Here is a 15,873-nt window from a genome sequence, read left to right as displayed (position 1 = left end):
AAGGAATAACGGCAACCTGTGATCTGGAGAAAGAAGGCTGCCCGACTGATCAGTTACCAGAGAGCTAGCTGTCCTGCCTGCTGCATTCTTCAAAGACTGGAAAGAATGTAGAATAGACTTCTCTTCCCAAGGAAATAAAAACATTCTCTTGTTTAAATACACTGTGGCAAAAAAAAAAAAAAAAAAAAAAAAAAAAAAACATTATCTCTGATCTCCCAAGCTATGCTGTATCAAAATCAGAGCTATAGGTCAAAATCCTGTTCTTGCATTTTCATTTTTAACTGCCTCAATTTTCTGCCGTTGGTGAAAGCTTTATATATACTTAAATACAAAATCTAAAACGTGTGTATTTGTATTTCAAGATATTGTAAAAAGGAAGTTCTTTGGGTTATGCCTACTTTCTCTTGCATCATTTCTAACTGAAATACAGGAAGTCCTTCACTAGAAAGAGCTGGCAAATTTGCTTATACATAAGAGCATCCAACTTACACTGACCCAGACCTATTCTTTCTACTTGCTACTGGAACTTTCCTTCATTCCATCCTCCCCTCTCCCTTTGTTCTTGTGTTCCCACTGCTGATTGAATCCTCACCCCTCTTCTCATTCCCACAACTCCACATTCCATGCCTCATTTTTTTTTTTAAAGATTTTATTTATTTATTTATTTGAGAGAGAGAGCGAGAAACAGCATGAGAGGGGATAGGGTCAGAGGGAGAAGCAGGCTCCCCGCCAAGCCGGGAGCCCGATGCGGGACTCGATCCCAGGACTCCGGGATCATGACCTGAGCCGAAGGCAGTCGCTTAACCAACTGAGCCACCCAGGTGCCCGCCTCATTTTTTTTTTTTTTAAGATTTTATTTATTTATGTGTCAGAGAGAGAGAGAAAGAGCGCACAAGCAGGGGGAATGGGAGAGGGAGAAGCAGGCTCCCCACTGAGCGGGGAGCTGGTTGCGGGGCTCGATCCCAGGACCCCGGGATCATGACCTGAGGCCTGAGGAGAAGGCAGTTGCTTAACCGACTGAGCCACCCAGGCGGCCCTCCATGCCTCACTTCTGACTTCACTTCACAGCTACTAAGTTGTGGAAGTTACAACAGGAGGACAAGTGGTCAAGGGAAGATAGGGAGCTCAAGGCAAGCAAAACTTCTCTGAACACTCCTTGCTTTTTGGCACATCGCGGTGCAATCTGAGAGAGAAAACGGAAAGAATTCCCCAACCTTTCCTGCCCCTCGTGGCCTCGCCCCTAGTGCCCTGGCCTCAAAGCTGACTGTAGGGGGAGAGAGAAACGGAGAAGAGACCAGTGAAGGAGGTACAGGGTGGATAAGATGCCTTCCCACCGCCCCATGCACCCTGGTACCATGTAAAGCCCTTGGGAAAGGAGACGAGTAACCTGAGTTAACAGAGATGAAGGTCTCACCATCTGGCAGATGAAGCCCCAAATACAAATTTACTTCAGTTACTTTTCTTGCACATCTGAGTTCATGGCCTGAGAGTCATACTTGGTGCACCAGGAACAGGGTGCTTTCTCAACAGAAGAAGTACCTATTCTAGGGGCTTCCAGGCAGCTGCCTTCAGCTCAGGTCATGATCCCAGGGTGCTGGGATGGAGCCCCGTGTTGGGCTCCCTGCTCAGCGGGGAGTCTGCTTCTCCCTCTCCCACTCCCCCTGCTTGTGTTCCCTCTCTCGCTGTGTCTCTCTCTGTCAAATAAATAAATAAAATCTTAAAAAAAAAAAGGTACCTATTCTAAACTAACATCAACAAAATAACTTACAGTGAGAAACTAGAGGCATTCTCATTTGAAATAAAGATCAAAACAAGTAAATCTACTACTATCATTCTTCTGTTGAACCCAAATAAAAAGGAAGGAAATTGAAAGTAGTAGTAGCACTTTAACTACTGAAAATAAGGACACAAAACCATCATTATTTGTAGCCCATATGAGAATCAACCGAAAAGCTCTTTTTTTTTTAATTTTGGCAAAAAATCAGATACATTTAAATAAGATGAATATACACTTTCGAAGTCTTGCCTACACAGCATCAATACCAAAAAGGTGTAACTGGAGAAAACCAAGTTGTGCAAAACAACAATATAAACCATAAAATAGCTAAGAATAAAACTAACCAAAAAAAGTGTGATTAATATGAAAAAAATGGAATTTTGGTGAAAGGTATAGAAGATTTACATAAAAGAAGAGACATTCTACATTCTACATATAACAATGGAAACACCAAATGCTACTAATGGTAATAAAAGGCAACATTTAGTAAGAGGTAATTTTTAGTTATTTTTATTAATAAGCCTCTACTATATGCCAAGAATTGCTCAAGGTATTTTATATCCTATTTTCATTTTATTTCATCTTTCCAGCCAATCTATCAAGTATTGCTATCCCCATTTTACAAATAATGTATGTCAGATTAAAGAATAAGTACTTTAACCACTTTGATATATTATATCTATTAAAATATCAAGTTTTCACCCTACAGCATTTAGCTTTAACAAAATACCTACATAAATTGCATGGAATATTTAACATGATAAAATTATTCTAAATTTCTTCTGAAAGAAGGTGTGAAGGGAAAGAAAAATTTCAAAGAGTAATGCCATAGAAGAATTAATAGAAAAATTTAAAAAGAAACAGATCCTAGCATACACAAATTTCTAATATTTGGTCGAGGAAGCATCACAAACCAGGGGAAAAAATCAATGATTAAATTTTAAATGATGCTGAGAAAATTGACTAGTTTAGGAGAAAAAAACGATCTCTTGCTTCATGTCACACATCAAACTAAGTTCCACAAGTTTTAAAGAATTAATTTAAAAATACACACACATCAACATCATAAACTAGAAGAAACCATATACGGATAGAGCACAAAAGCAAAAGAAATTACAATGAAAAAATTCAGCAAATTTAACTTATAACACAAATTTCCATATTTTATAAATAAAATGTGAAAGTAAAAACACTGGGGGAAATACTTGCAATATTTATGACAAAGGATTAATGTATTTGTATTTAAAGAAGTCCCATCAACCGATTTTTTAAAAAAACAAAAATCTCAATAGAAATATGGGCAGAGTATAAATAGGCAATTTGCAAAAGGATTGTTCACATTTTCTATTTTTACTTACGTTAGAAATAGATGTCAGTTTGGTAAACTGTGTTTACTAGGAATTAAATTATTTCACTTATTTTTTAATTCAATGGAATGAATTCTTATAATACTCTCTTATATATTTTTAATGTCTATAGGATCTAAAGTGATGTCCCATTTTAATTCCTGATATTGGTAATTTGTAGCCTCTATCTCTTTTTGGTCAATCTTTCTGGCACAGGACCAGCTTTTGTTTATGTTGATCGTTTCTACTATATGTTTGTTCTATTCCATTAATTTCTGCCTTTAACTTTATTATATCTTCCTTTTTCCTTTTTTGGATATAGCCTGCTGTTCTTCCAACTTCCTGAGATGGATACTTAGGTCATTGATTTTTACCCTTCCTTGTTTCCTAACATATGCATTAGGGATTATAATTTTCTTCTTCTAAACAAGGCTGCATTCCTAAACTTATAAAGTAATTACAGTGATCTGCCTAAACATGAAGCTAAGTCAGTTAACTAAGTGAATTAATTTTTTAATAGCAATGATAATGGGAAGATAGTGGCAAAGGAGATAAAACAGACAAAAATGGCAAGAGCAGAGACTGACCATAAATGAGCCATGATTTCAGGAAAACAAAATAAGAAGATAATGAGAAAATTTCTCCTACATGTGAATCAGATTTTGTCTTTATTTCCTCATTAAGGAAAGTAGTCTCACAACGATGCTCCATCCTCTTTTTTTTTTTTTTAATGTTATTTATTCATTTGAGACACAGAGATACAGAGAGAGAGAGAGAGAGAGCATGAGCAGGGGGAGAGGGAGAGGGAGAAGCAGGCCCCCCACCCAGCCAGGAGCCTGATGTGGGGCTCGATCCCAGGACCCCAGGATCATGACCCAAGCCGAAGATATATATAAGGAAGCTCCATCCTCTTTTAATGGAACTAATGCTAGTTTCTCCCAAAGCACTGAGATTACCATATACGATCCCTGAGGTAGCAAGCATTAGAACAGGTTGTAAAATCATTGACCAGAGTTCAAAATGTGACAGAAAGGGAGGGGCATTCCTATTGATATACTCTGAAATTTTAATGCAATTGACAAATTACAGAGGAACAGAGAAAGAAGACCATAATAACTGAAAGAGGTTCAAATCTACCAGCAAAACTATCTACTGGTTGGAATAGAACTCTGTCAAGCACAAACAAACACACACATTCACACACACGTACGTACGCACACACGCACACAAGCATGCACACCAAAGAGTTTTCAATAAAAGGGAAATACTACACTTGAAACTATGACCTTCTCCGAGTTCTATTTTCTCAAGTTATCTGATAGTGGAGTATCCTAAGACTCTGTCCTGACTCTGCTTTTCTTCTTGATTTATATTCCTGCCCTAGATGAGCTTATCCAATCTCCTGGCCTTAAATATCATTTCCCAAATGTATATCTCATTCAGATTCCTCTCCCAAATTCCAGACTTGTACACATAAGCATATAAAATAGACATCTCCAATTTAGGATATCCAAAACTGAACTCATCTCCTCTAAAATCTGCTCTATATGCAGCCTCTTTCATCCCAGTTAATGGAAACGCTATCTTTTTTCTTTTCATTTTGAAGTAATTTTAGGCTCACAGAGAATTTGCAAAAACAGTATAGAGTTCCTGAGAACCCTTTCCCAGCTTCCCCACAAAAGAACATCTTACATAACCATAGTACAATTATAACAACCAGGGAATTAGGATTGGTGCAATACTATTAACTAAATACAGACCTTACTTGGATTTCACTAGTTTTTACATGCACTTTTAAAAAAACGATTTATATATTTATTTGAGGGGAGGAGTGTGGGAGGGGCAGAGGGAGAGAGAGAATCTCAAGCAGACTCCCCTCTGAGCGCAGAGCCTGGCATGGGGCTCAATCCCATGACCCCAAGATCATGACCTGAGCCAAAACCAGGAGTTGGACACTTAACTGACTGAGCCAGCCAGGCACCCCCACATGTGCTCTTTCTCGTCTTTGGTACATAGTTCTGTGAAATGTTATCACATGTTTAGATTTTTGTAGCCAGCAGTAGATACAATGTATAAAGAGCTGTTCCATTACTCCAAAGAAATTCCCTGGTGCTACCCATTAATAGTCACATCCTCCTTACTTCAGCCCTAATCCCTAGCAACCACAGATTTGTTCCCCATCACTATAATTTTATCATATCAAGAATGTTAGGGTACCTAGGTGGTTCAGTTGGTTAACTGACTGCCTTCGGCTAGGGTCATGATCCCAGGGTCCTGGGATAGAGCCCCACATCAGGCTCCCTGCTCCTTGGAGAGTCTGCTTCTCTCTCTCCCTCTGCCACTCCCCCTGCTTGTGCTCTCTGTCAAATAAATAAATAAAATCTAAAAAAAAAAACAATGTTATATAACTGGAATCATATGGTATGTAATCTTTTGAGATGCACTTTTTTCACTTAGCATAAGCTAATACCCTTGACATCATCCATCCAAGTTGTTGCGTGTAGTCCTCTTTTCTTTTTTTCTGAGCAGTATTCACTTATATAGAAATACTACAGTTTATCCATTCACTTGTTGAAGGACATTTGGATTATTTCCAATTTTTGCCTGTTACAAACAAAATTATTATGGATATTCATATACTGGTTTTCATTGAATATAAAGTTTCATTTCTCTACGATAAATATCTAGGTGTGGGATTACTAGGTTATATGGTAAGTGGATAATTAACCTTATAAGAAACTACCAGTTACCTGTACCCCAATGTTTATAGCAGCAATGTCCACAATAGCCAAATTATGGAAAGAGCCCAGATGTCCATCAACAGATGAATGGATAAAGAAGATGTGGTGTATATATATAATGGAATACTACTCAGCCATCAAAAAAAAGAAATCTTGCCATTTGCAATGATGGAACTAGAGGGCGTTATGCTAAGCGAAATAAGTCAATCAGAGAAAGACAAGTATCGTATGATCTCGCTGACATGTGGAATTTAAGAAACAAAACACAAGGGCGCCTGGGTGGCTCAGTTGGTTAAGCGACTGCCTTCGGCTCAGGTCATGATCCTGGAGTCCCGGGATCGAGTCCCGCATCAGGCTCCCTGCTCGGTGGGGAGCCTGCTTCTCCCTCTGACCCTCCTCCCTCTCATGTGCTCTCTCTCTCTCATTCTCTCTGTCTCAAATAAATAAATAAAATCTTAAAAAAAAAAAAAAAAAAAAAAAAAAAAAAAGAAACAAAACACAAGATCATAGGGGAAGAGAGGAAAAAATAAAACAAGAAGAAATCAGAGAGGGAGACAAACCCTAAGAGCCTTTTAAGCATAGGAAACAAACTGAGGGTTGCTGGAGTGGAGGTGAGTGGGGGGATGGGGTAACCAGGTGATAGGCACTGAGGACGGCACTTGATGTAATGAGCACTGGGTGTTCTCTGCAACTGATGAATCACTGACCTCTACCTCTGAAACTAATAATACATTATATGTTTATTAATTGAATTTAAATAAAAACAAAAAACAACAAGAAAGAAAGAAAGAAACTGCCAAACTGTTTTCCAGAGTAGCCATGCCATTTTGAGACCCAGTTCTTCACGTCCTTATCAGCACTTACTATTGTCTGTATTTTTTATTTTAGGCATTCTAATACATACACTGTAGCATCTCATAGTGGCTTTAATTTGCATTTCCCTAGTGGCTAATGATGTTAAGCATCTTCCCATGTGCTTATTTGCCATTTTTTGTGGGAGTATCTGTTCAAATCTTTTTCTCATTTTCAAACTTGTTTGTTTTCTTCCTGTTGAGTTTAAAGAGTATGTGTGTGTATGTACACATACATAAATATCCTTTTGGGATATGTAATTTGTAAATGATTTTCCCCATACTGTCACTTTATTTTCATTTTTTTAAGATTTTATTTATTTATTTGACAGAGAGAGAGTGCGCACAAGCAGAGGGTGTGGCAGGCAGAGGGAGAAGCAGACTCTCCACTGAGCAGAGAGCCCGAAGTGGGGCTCAATCTCAGGACCCTGGGATCATGACATCTCTATTTTCATTTTCTGAATGGTGTCTTTCAGAGAGCAAAATTTTTAATTCTGATTAAGTCCAATGTATAGAACTTTTATTTTATGAATCATGCTTTTGGTGTCATGTTTAAGAACTCTTTACCTACACAAGGGTCATGAAGATTTTCTTCTGTGTTTTTTTCTAAAAGTTTTATAATTTTATACATGGATCTATGGTAAATTTTGAGTTAATTTTTGGGTACGAGATATACTACACTCAGACCAAAAATTCTGAAGTTACCTTTGACTTCTCTCTTACACTCTGTATCAAAACCAAGTTCTACTGGTTCCCTCTTCTTGCCTGTTCCACACCTGGCCCAGCACAGTTATCTTTCATCAGCTTAAAGCACAAGTCTCTTAATTAATCCCCATTTTCTTTCCTTGTCCTGGAGAGTCTATCCTCAAATACAAAATCAACATACAGCAATCTGTTGCATTTCTATACACTAATTATTAAGCAGCAGAAAGAGAAATTAAAAAAACAATCCCATTTACAATTACACCAAAATAATAAGATACCTAGGAATAAACCTAACCAAAGAAGTGAAAGACCTATAGTCTGAAAACTATAAAACACCAATGAAAGAAATCCAAGACAACACAAAGAAATAGAAAGACATTCCATGCTCATGGATTGGAAGACAAATATTGTTAAAATGTCTATACTACCCAAAACAATCTATAGATTTAATGCAATCCCTATCAAATACTAATAGCTTTTTTCACAGAACTAAAACAAACAATCCTAAAATTTGCATGAAACCACCAAAGACCCCAAATAGCCAAAGCAATTTTGAAAAAGAAAAGCAAAGCTGGCGGTATCACAATTCCAGACTTAAAGTTACATTACAAAGCTGTGGTAATCAAAACAGTACGGTCCTGGCACAAAAAAAGATACATCCATCAATAGAACAGAATAGAAAACCCAGAAATAAACCTACAATTATATGGTTGGTTAATCTTCAACATAGCATGAAAGAATATCCAATGGTGAAAAGACAGTTTCTTCAACAAATGGTGTTGGGAAAAGTGGTCAGATACATGCAAAGGAATGAAACTCGACCTCTTTCTCACAGCATATACAAAAATAAACTCAAGGGGCGCCTGGGTGGCTCAGTCGGTTAAGCGACTGCCTTCGGCTCAGGTCATGATCCTGGAGTCCCGGGATCGAGTCCCGCATCGGGCTCCCTGCTCGGCGGGGAGTCTGCTTCTCCTTCTGACCCTCTCCCCTCTCATGTGCTCTCTCTCTCTCTCATTCTGTCTCAAATAAATAAAATCTTTAAAAAAAAATATTTAAAATAAATAAATAAATAAAAATAAATTCAAAATAGATTAAAGACCTAAATGTGAGGCCTAAAACCATAAAACTCCTAGAAGAGAACACAAGCAGTAATGTCTCTGCCATTGGCCAGAGCAACGTTTTTCTAGCTATACCTCCTGAGGCAAGGGAAATAAACGTAAAAAAAATTATGTGACTACATCAAAATAAAAAGCTTCTGCACAGTGAAGGAAGCCATCAACAAAACTAAAAGGCAACCTACAGACCGGGAGAAGATACTTGCAAATGATACGTCCAATAAAGGGTTAGTATCCAAAATATACAAAGAACTTATAAAGCTCAACACCCAAAAAAACAAATCATCCAATTAAAAATGGCATAAGACATGGACAGACATTTCTCCAAAGAAAATATACAGATGGCAAACAGACACATGAAAAGATGTACAACGTCACTCATCATCAGGGAAATGCAAACCCAAACTATAATGAGACATCACTTAACACCTGTCAGAATGGCTAAAATCAAAAGCAAGAAACAAGTGTTGGTAAGGATGTGGAGAAAGGGGAACCTCTTGCATTGTTGGTGGGAATGCAAACTGGTGCAGCCACTGTGGAAAATAGTATGGAGGGTCCTCAAAAAGTTTAAAATAGAACCCTACAATCCAGTAATCACACTACTGGGTGTTTACCCAAAGAATATAAAACACTAATTCAAAGGGATACATGCACCTCTATGTTTACAGCAGCATTATCTACAATAGCCAAAGTATGGAAGCAGCCCAAGTGTCCACTGATGGATGAATGGATAAAGAAGATGTGGTATGTGGTGCACACACACACACACACACACAATGGAATATTATTCAGACATGAAAAAGAATGAAATCTTTCCATTTGCAACAAGGATAGAGCTAGAGGGTATAATGCTAAGCAAAATAAGTTAAAGAAAGACAAATACCATATGATTTCACTCACATGTGGAATTTAAGAAACAAAAGAGCAAAGGGAAAAAGAGAGAGAGAGACAAACCAAGAAACAGACTCTTAACTATAGAGAACAAACTGGTGGTTACCAGAAGGGAGGTGTGTGGGGGATGGGGGAAATAGCTGATGGGGATTAAGGAGGGCACTTGTCAGGATGAGTACCAGGTGGTTATATGTAAGTGTTGAATCACTATATTGTACACCTGAAACTAATATAACACTGTATGTTAACTAAATTGGAATTAAAATTTAAAAATAATATTAAAAAAAAGACTTTGCTTCCATACCATCTTTGCAATTAGGTCTATCCTGATCAGTCTAAAATTTCCACCTGCTATACTTGTCACCTCGAGCACTCCCAATCACACTTACCTTGCTGTACTCCTGTATATTTCCATAGCACTTATCATCTCCTAATGTATCTCCTAATTTACCTATTTATTATATCTATTGTCCTATTGTCTATCCCCACCCTGCTAGACAATAACCTCCATGAAGACAGAGCTCCTTGTTCACTGACAACATCCCTTGTGCCCAGAAGTGCCTGATAAGGCTTTTTCTGAATGACAGAATGATGGCATTTCTTAAATCAGTGATTCTCAAAGTATGGTCTGCAATCCTTTGGGGTTTCCCAATTCCTTTCAAGGAATCCACAGGGTCAAAGCAGTGGCACCAAACCCTTCGTTGTATTATTCATTGCCATGTGCTTGCAGATAAGAAAAAAAAAAAAAAAAAAAAGCCAGTTTCACGTAAGAATGCCCTTGATAAAACACTCAACCCTTGAGTATGCTCCTTTTTAACATTCTATGTTATGTTCTCATAAAGCACTTCTGCTCTATACCAAAGTACAATCGCTGGTTCAAGAAAAACAACCTGTGTGAGTATTTAAGTTGTGAGCTGAACTAGACACGTTTTTGATAGAACACCATGTTGTCTTGAAAAAAACAGTGGCGGGCGCCTGGGTGGATCAGTCGTTAAGCGTCTGCCTTCGGCTCAGGTCATGATCCCGGGGTCCTGGGATCGAGTCCCACATCGGGCTCCTTGCTCAGCACAGAGCCTGCCTCTCCCTCTGCCTGCCTGCCACTCCCCCTGCTTATGCTCTCTCTTCTCTCACTCTCTCTGTGTCAAATAAATAAATAAAATCTTTAAAAAAAAAAAAAAAAGAAAGAAAAAACAGTGGCAAAGTATGGTTATTTGGATTTGTGTCTTGGTGGACATTTTCACTTCACATTCTAGTTACTTTAAGGAGAAGAGCACAGTAACTGCTGCCAATTACAAGCTCTAATCTTTCAATATAAATTAGGATATTGGAAACTCATATCCTATACCATGTGCTTGTAAGCTTCCCAATACTTAGATCTTCCTGATCTAACTTCTAATACTGTAAACATAAGTGGATATAACCCACATAAACAAAAGCTCTTTGAATTTTTCCATAATTTTTAAGAGTTTAAGGGGTCCTGAAAACAAAGTTTGAGAACAGATGATTTGTCTCAATCATTGTGTGACCCTCCTTGCTTTTTGCAACCTAGGTGTTTCCATGGATATGTTAATGGCAGAACTCATACAACTCTGAACTTCTGCATTAAGAGGTTCCAGCCCACTGCCCCTGTACAGATTATTCATTTTTGCTGTACAACTGTGGATCACTTTTAAGGTAAGGCAACTATAGCTGAGATCATTGCTTGGTGGCAGTGAGAGGTCTTGGTGATTAGGAGAAAACAGGGATTTGCCACAAGATTGACCATCCTATAATGAACCTTTGAGGTTTCCAAGGCCAGACATCAACTGAATCTCAAGGCTTTCTGACAAATTCTCAAAGGAATTACAAGTACTATTTGATTTACTGGACAGCGTAAATATTGCACATCAAGAAATGCTTTTCGTGTTTGGGAGTCACTTCACACCCTAATCCCCTAACCCTGGAAATAAAGTTGCACATAGGAACTAAAATTACAAAAGAGTATATATATTTACTCACCAGCTTTCACAAACTCATTGGAACTGGATGCCAGGAGACAAAAATATTTAGGAGTAACTTCCTGTAAGTAAACATAAATATTAGCTATCTTTTTTTTCTCAGGGGTGTTGTAATGCAAGAGCCATTGAAAACTTGTCATAATTTCACACCTATTCTGGTTTCAAAAAACATCTTGCTGATTGATATCAAATCAGTTTTTATTGTATTTTTTTTTTTAAGATTTTATTTATTTGAGAAAGTCAGAGATAGTGACAGAGAGCATGAGTGGGGAGGAGAGGGAGAAGCAGGCTCCCCGCCGAGCAGGGAGCCCGATGCGGGGCTCGATCCCAGGACCCTGGGATCACGACCTGAGCCGAAGGCAGACGCTTAACCGACTGAGCCACCCAGGCGCCCCAGTTTTTATTGTATTTAAGGAGATTTTTAATCAAGCTAATTTCTCAAAAATTTTTCCTGATACATTTTCTCATTTTCATATTCAGTTTCTTGCCAGTTCTGAGTAGGTGTTTTAGTCGGAACTCTTTCTACTGCCAGTGCTAGAAATCTAAGTTAAACTAAACTGAAGAGGAAGAGAAAGAAGAGGAAGAGGAATTAGCTCACAGAAAAACAGGCCCTGATGTTGAGCTCAAGCACAGCCAGATCTAGGGACTAAAGTCCCCAGGACTTTTTGTCTCCACTACTTGTCTCTACTTGGTTGCATTCTGCATAGAATCTCTCTCCACCTAAGGGAGTCAAGAGAGTGACCACAGTCATGCCTAGTCTTTTATTATCAAATTAGCAAGTGAAGCAGAAAGAGAATTTCATTCTCCCAGCATCCATAATCATTCTCTCTCCTTCCTTCCATCCCTCTCTCTCCCACTTCCTCTCCCCCCACCTCTCTCTTTCTCTCTCTCTCTCTCTCACACACACACACACACACAGGTTGGCCATGACTGGGTCATGTTTCCACTTCTGTGTGCTCAACCAAATAGTGTATTAAGATCGGCCCACCCCGGTCACATGTTGCCTTAGTCAGGGTTCTCCAGAGAAATAGAACCACTAGGATATTATATATGTTATATAATATATATGTGGAGATTCATGATGACGAATTAGCTCATATGACTATTGAGGGTGAGAAGTCCCACAATCTGCTGTCTGCAAGTTGGAGACCCAGGAGAGCCAGGGGTGTTGTTCCAGTCCAACCGCACAGACCTAAAAACCACAGGAGTTGATGGTGTAAATCCCAGTCCAGGGGCAGAAGACCGACGTCCTGGCTCATGCAAGAATCCTCCTTTCCTCTGATTTTTGTTCCATTCAGGCCCTCAATGGATTGGATGAGGCCCACCCATGTTGGGGAGGGCAGTCTACTTCACTCGGATGTATGGCCTCAAATGCTAATCTCACCCAGAAACACCCTCACAGACACAATTAGAAGTAATGCTTAATCTGGGCACCCCTTGGCTCAGTGAAGTTGACACAAAAAACTAATAGATATGCCAACCCTGTAAGGGTATGTGGATATGTGAGACCCCACTGAGAAATACCTCGAGGGTCAAATGGATTTGGGAAGAAATGGATCCACACACAAAAAAGATGCTAGCCAATAAAAAGAGCTCTCTGCTACAACATACAGAATCCCTGTTCATTTGTACTCACTGCTCCCATAGACAGTATAAAGTTTTCATAAATAAGCAGTGCTTGACATAATATTTTTCAGAATCATTACTCTATAATTTTAAAAACTATCTGATTTGAGGGAGTGGAGTAAACCGACACTTGAAAATCAATCACCCCTCACTTATCTCACCGCAGCTGACTCTTCAAGACAGAATACATTCAAATTGGCAGTAGTTAAATAATTTTAAAGTAGAGGGCTGAGTTAGACAATTTGCTGGATAACTTATTCGGGAAGTCAACCAGAAAAGATAGGCAATGTGGATCTACTTAATAGGAATTGAGTTTTTCCTCCAGAAACATTACAGACCAATGTTTCTAGATACTAGTATATAGCTAAAGGAAACTCACAACCATCTCTTGATTTTGTGAAAGGATTTCAATCTAAGATGGAACCAGAGTTTATGAAATGGAGAGTCTCATGCATGTGCCATTGAAAACAAAATTTGAAGAACCGAGAGACTGATTTCCCATAAACGCCTGATTTACAAAAGACTCAAATATATCTCCAATGAGATCCATGGATCTCACTGAACATCCATCAAGAATCTCTCCCTATTGGGGAGCGCCTGGGTGGCTCAGTCAGTTAAGTGGTTAAGCGTCAGCCTTTGGCTCAGGTCATGATCCCAGGGTCCTGGGATGCAGCCCCGCATTGGGCTCTGTGCTCAGCAGAGAGCCTGCTTCTCCCTCTCCCTCTGTCTGTCCCTCCCCCTGCTTGTGCTCTCTCACTCTCTCTGGCAGATTTTAAAATAAAATCTTTAAAAAAGAGAGAGAGAATCTCTCCCTTATCTTCAAGCCAATGAGCTTATTGGCTGGACTCCCCCTTCTTTGCACTCCTTGCCCATAAATACAAACCCCTGCAAACCCCCAATGGATTCACCTATAGCTTGCTACAATTCGTGCTTCCCAAATTGCAATTCCTCTACTGTTCCAGAACAAACTCAATTTCAGGTAATTTGAGCTTCCCTCAGCTTACCTCTTTCTTTAGGTTGCCAATTTGTTCTCAAAATGCAAGTCTACAAATCACAGGGGCCACTCTCATGTCAAGGTCTCCATCTACAGTGGCTATTGAGGGTGACGCACCTTTACCGCCTCCCCATGGCCACTTCAGGGCAAGACACCTGTTAAATTAATTAAACGAGGCCACGTGATAGGCAGCTTCAATGCTGTGGCCAACTTCCTAAGCAAACCAAAATCTAAGTTTGTAAATGCCTGAAGGTTACAAAATTGAAACCTAAGTTCAACCAGTCACAAACAGCCAACTAGGCTTTAAGCTAGAGCCAATCAATCATTTCCTTACCTTGCTTCCGCCTTTTCTCTGTAAAAGTCTCTCCCCAGCTCCTGTCTGTGGCTAAGCGCCCCTGACTACTTTTCAGTCGGCACTGCCGGATTCCTGTTGATTTCTGCTCAGATGAACTCTTAAATTGTCTACTATGTGGCAGTTTGTCTTTTACCGTGCCTTACTTCTACCTCACCTGGAACTGCATCCCTTCACGTGCGGGCTCTCTGTGGCCGCCTATGCCCCCCACACGCACCAGGCAGGCAAGTGCAGGGGGCGGAAATCCGAGCACTGCGCGCGGACCAGGAGGGTGGTCGTGGTGACTGCGCGTGCGCTCTACTGTCTGCCCAGGGCCCAGCCCGCCCCCCCTCCCCAGCTGGTCACAAGGGTGGCTGGCTGCATCATACACACTCTGCACTGCCTTCACTACCCATGCATCCTTCGCCTGCTTATTTGAATCTTTGTCCCAGGACCTGCTTCTAAGAAAAGACACAAACAGAAAAAAACGTTAAAGAGCCATGTCTTAAGAGAGGCATCCATGCTTTTCTTACACTTTAGTACACAGGACTTCCCCCCCAACAGCTTTATTGAGATATAATTGACAAGTAAGAATTGTATATATTGGGTGCCTGGGTGGCTCAGTCGTTAAGTGTCTGCCTTTGGCTCAGGTCATGATCCCAGGGTCCTGGGATCAAGTCCCGCATCAGGCTCCCTGCTCAGTGGGGAGTCTGCTTCTCCCTCTCCCACTCCCCCTGCTTGCGTTCCTGCTCTCCCTGTCTCTCTCTCGCTCTCTGTCCTGGGAATGAGAGAAAAAGGCCTATAAATATACGCCCTTGATACATGCAGGACAACATTTAGAGTCACCCTCGTCCCCCTCCAAAACAACAATGTGAAAGAATATAAAATAAAGTTAGTGAGGGAATAACCAAGGTTATCTGGCTCCTTGTCTCCACCCTCAATCTTCCTAAGTTTAAATGAATAGATTAGAAGTCAATGGGTATGAGAGAGGGGAATGGGAGGAGAGAGGAAGCATTTAATAGATGGCCCCATCATTTACTATATGGCCCCCAACTGCTGAGCTGCTTCATTTTCTGATCTCCTCCTTTGGTCTATGCCCTTTAATAAACCTCAAGGGCAACACCCCTTGGTGAAGTGACATGCATAATGATCACCTGTAGAAGGTGTAGATTATATTCTATTTGTTCTGCTTAAGATGGCAGGAAATCAAGCAATATATTTTGAAAATATCATTCACTCGGTTAAAAGAAAAAAGGCAGCTCTTGAAGGTGTTGAGAAAAATTACTCTAATAGATCCTTCCCCACAAAGTCATAGAAGCTATTTATATTGTGCTCTTCCATTTCTTAATTAAATATTTTAAAGGTTAGTCATAAAGCACTTGTGTTTCACATATAGTATTTATTCAAGTGATGTTTGGCAAGTACTACACTAAATGAGCAATTTAAGAACAGAAGGTATTTTACTCACAATTGGTCATAGATATTCAGTATAAATATAA

At 39.6% G+C, this 15,873-nt stretch overlaps 1 long non-coding RNA gene across 1 annotated transcript in view; it reads right to left on the bottom strand.

Moving 5' to 3' along the window:
• LOC135365253 (uncharacterized) overlaps positions 1 to 14,647 on the bottom strand; it is a 222,854-nt gene extending 208,207 nt beyond the window's left edge. Inside the window, exons 1-2 of the long non-coding RNA XR_010412888.1 lie at positions 14,378 to 14,647; positions 11,425 to 11,485 (exon numbers count right to left, since the gene is read on the bottom strand). This is a non-coding gene — a long non-coding RNA (uncharacterized LOC135365253). The remainder of the gene's footprint in view (positions 1 to 11,424; positions 11,486 to 14,377) is intronic.
• Positions 14,648 to 15,873: the final 1,226 nt, after the last annotated feature.

Source organism: Mirounga angustirostris, unplaced genomic scaffold (assembly GCF_029215605.1).
Source record: "Mirounga angustirostris isolate CCGP_5_RB_7025 unplaced genomic scaffold, mMirAng1.0.hap1 SCAF_7, whole genome shotgun sequence".
NCBI lineage: Eukaryota > Metazoa > Chordata > Mammalia > Carnivora > Phocidae > Mirounga > Mirounga angustirostris.
Note: the sequence above shows the minus strand (reverse complement) of the source record. Positions and strands in the feature narration are given on the sequence as shown.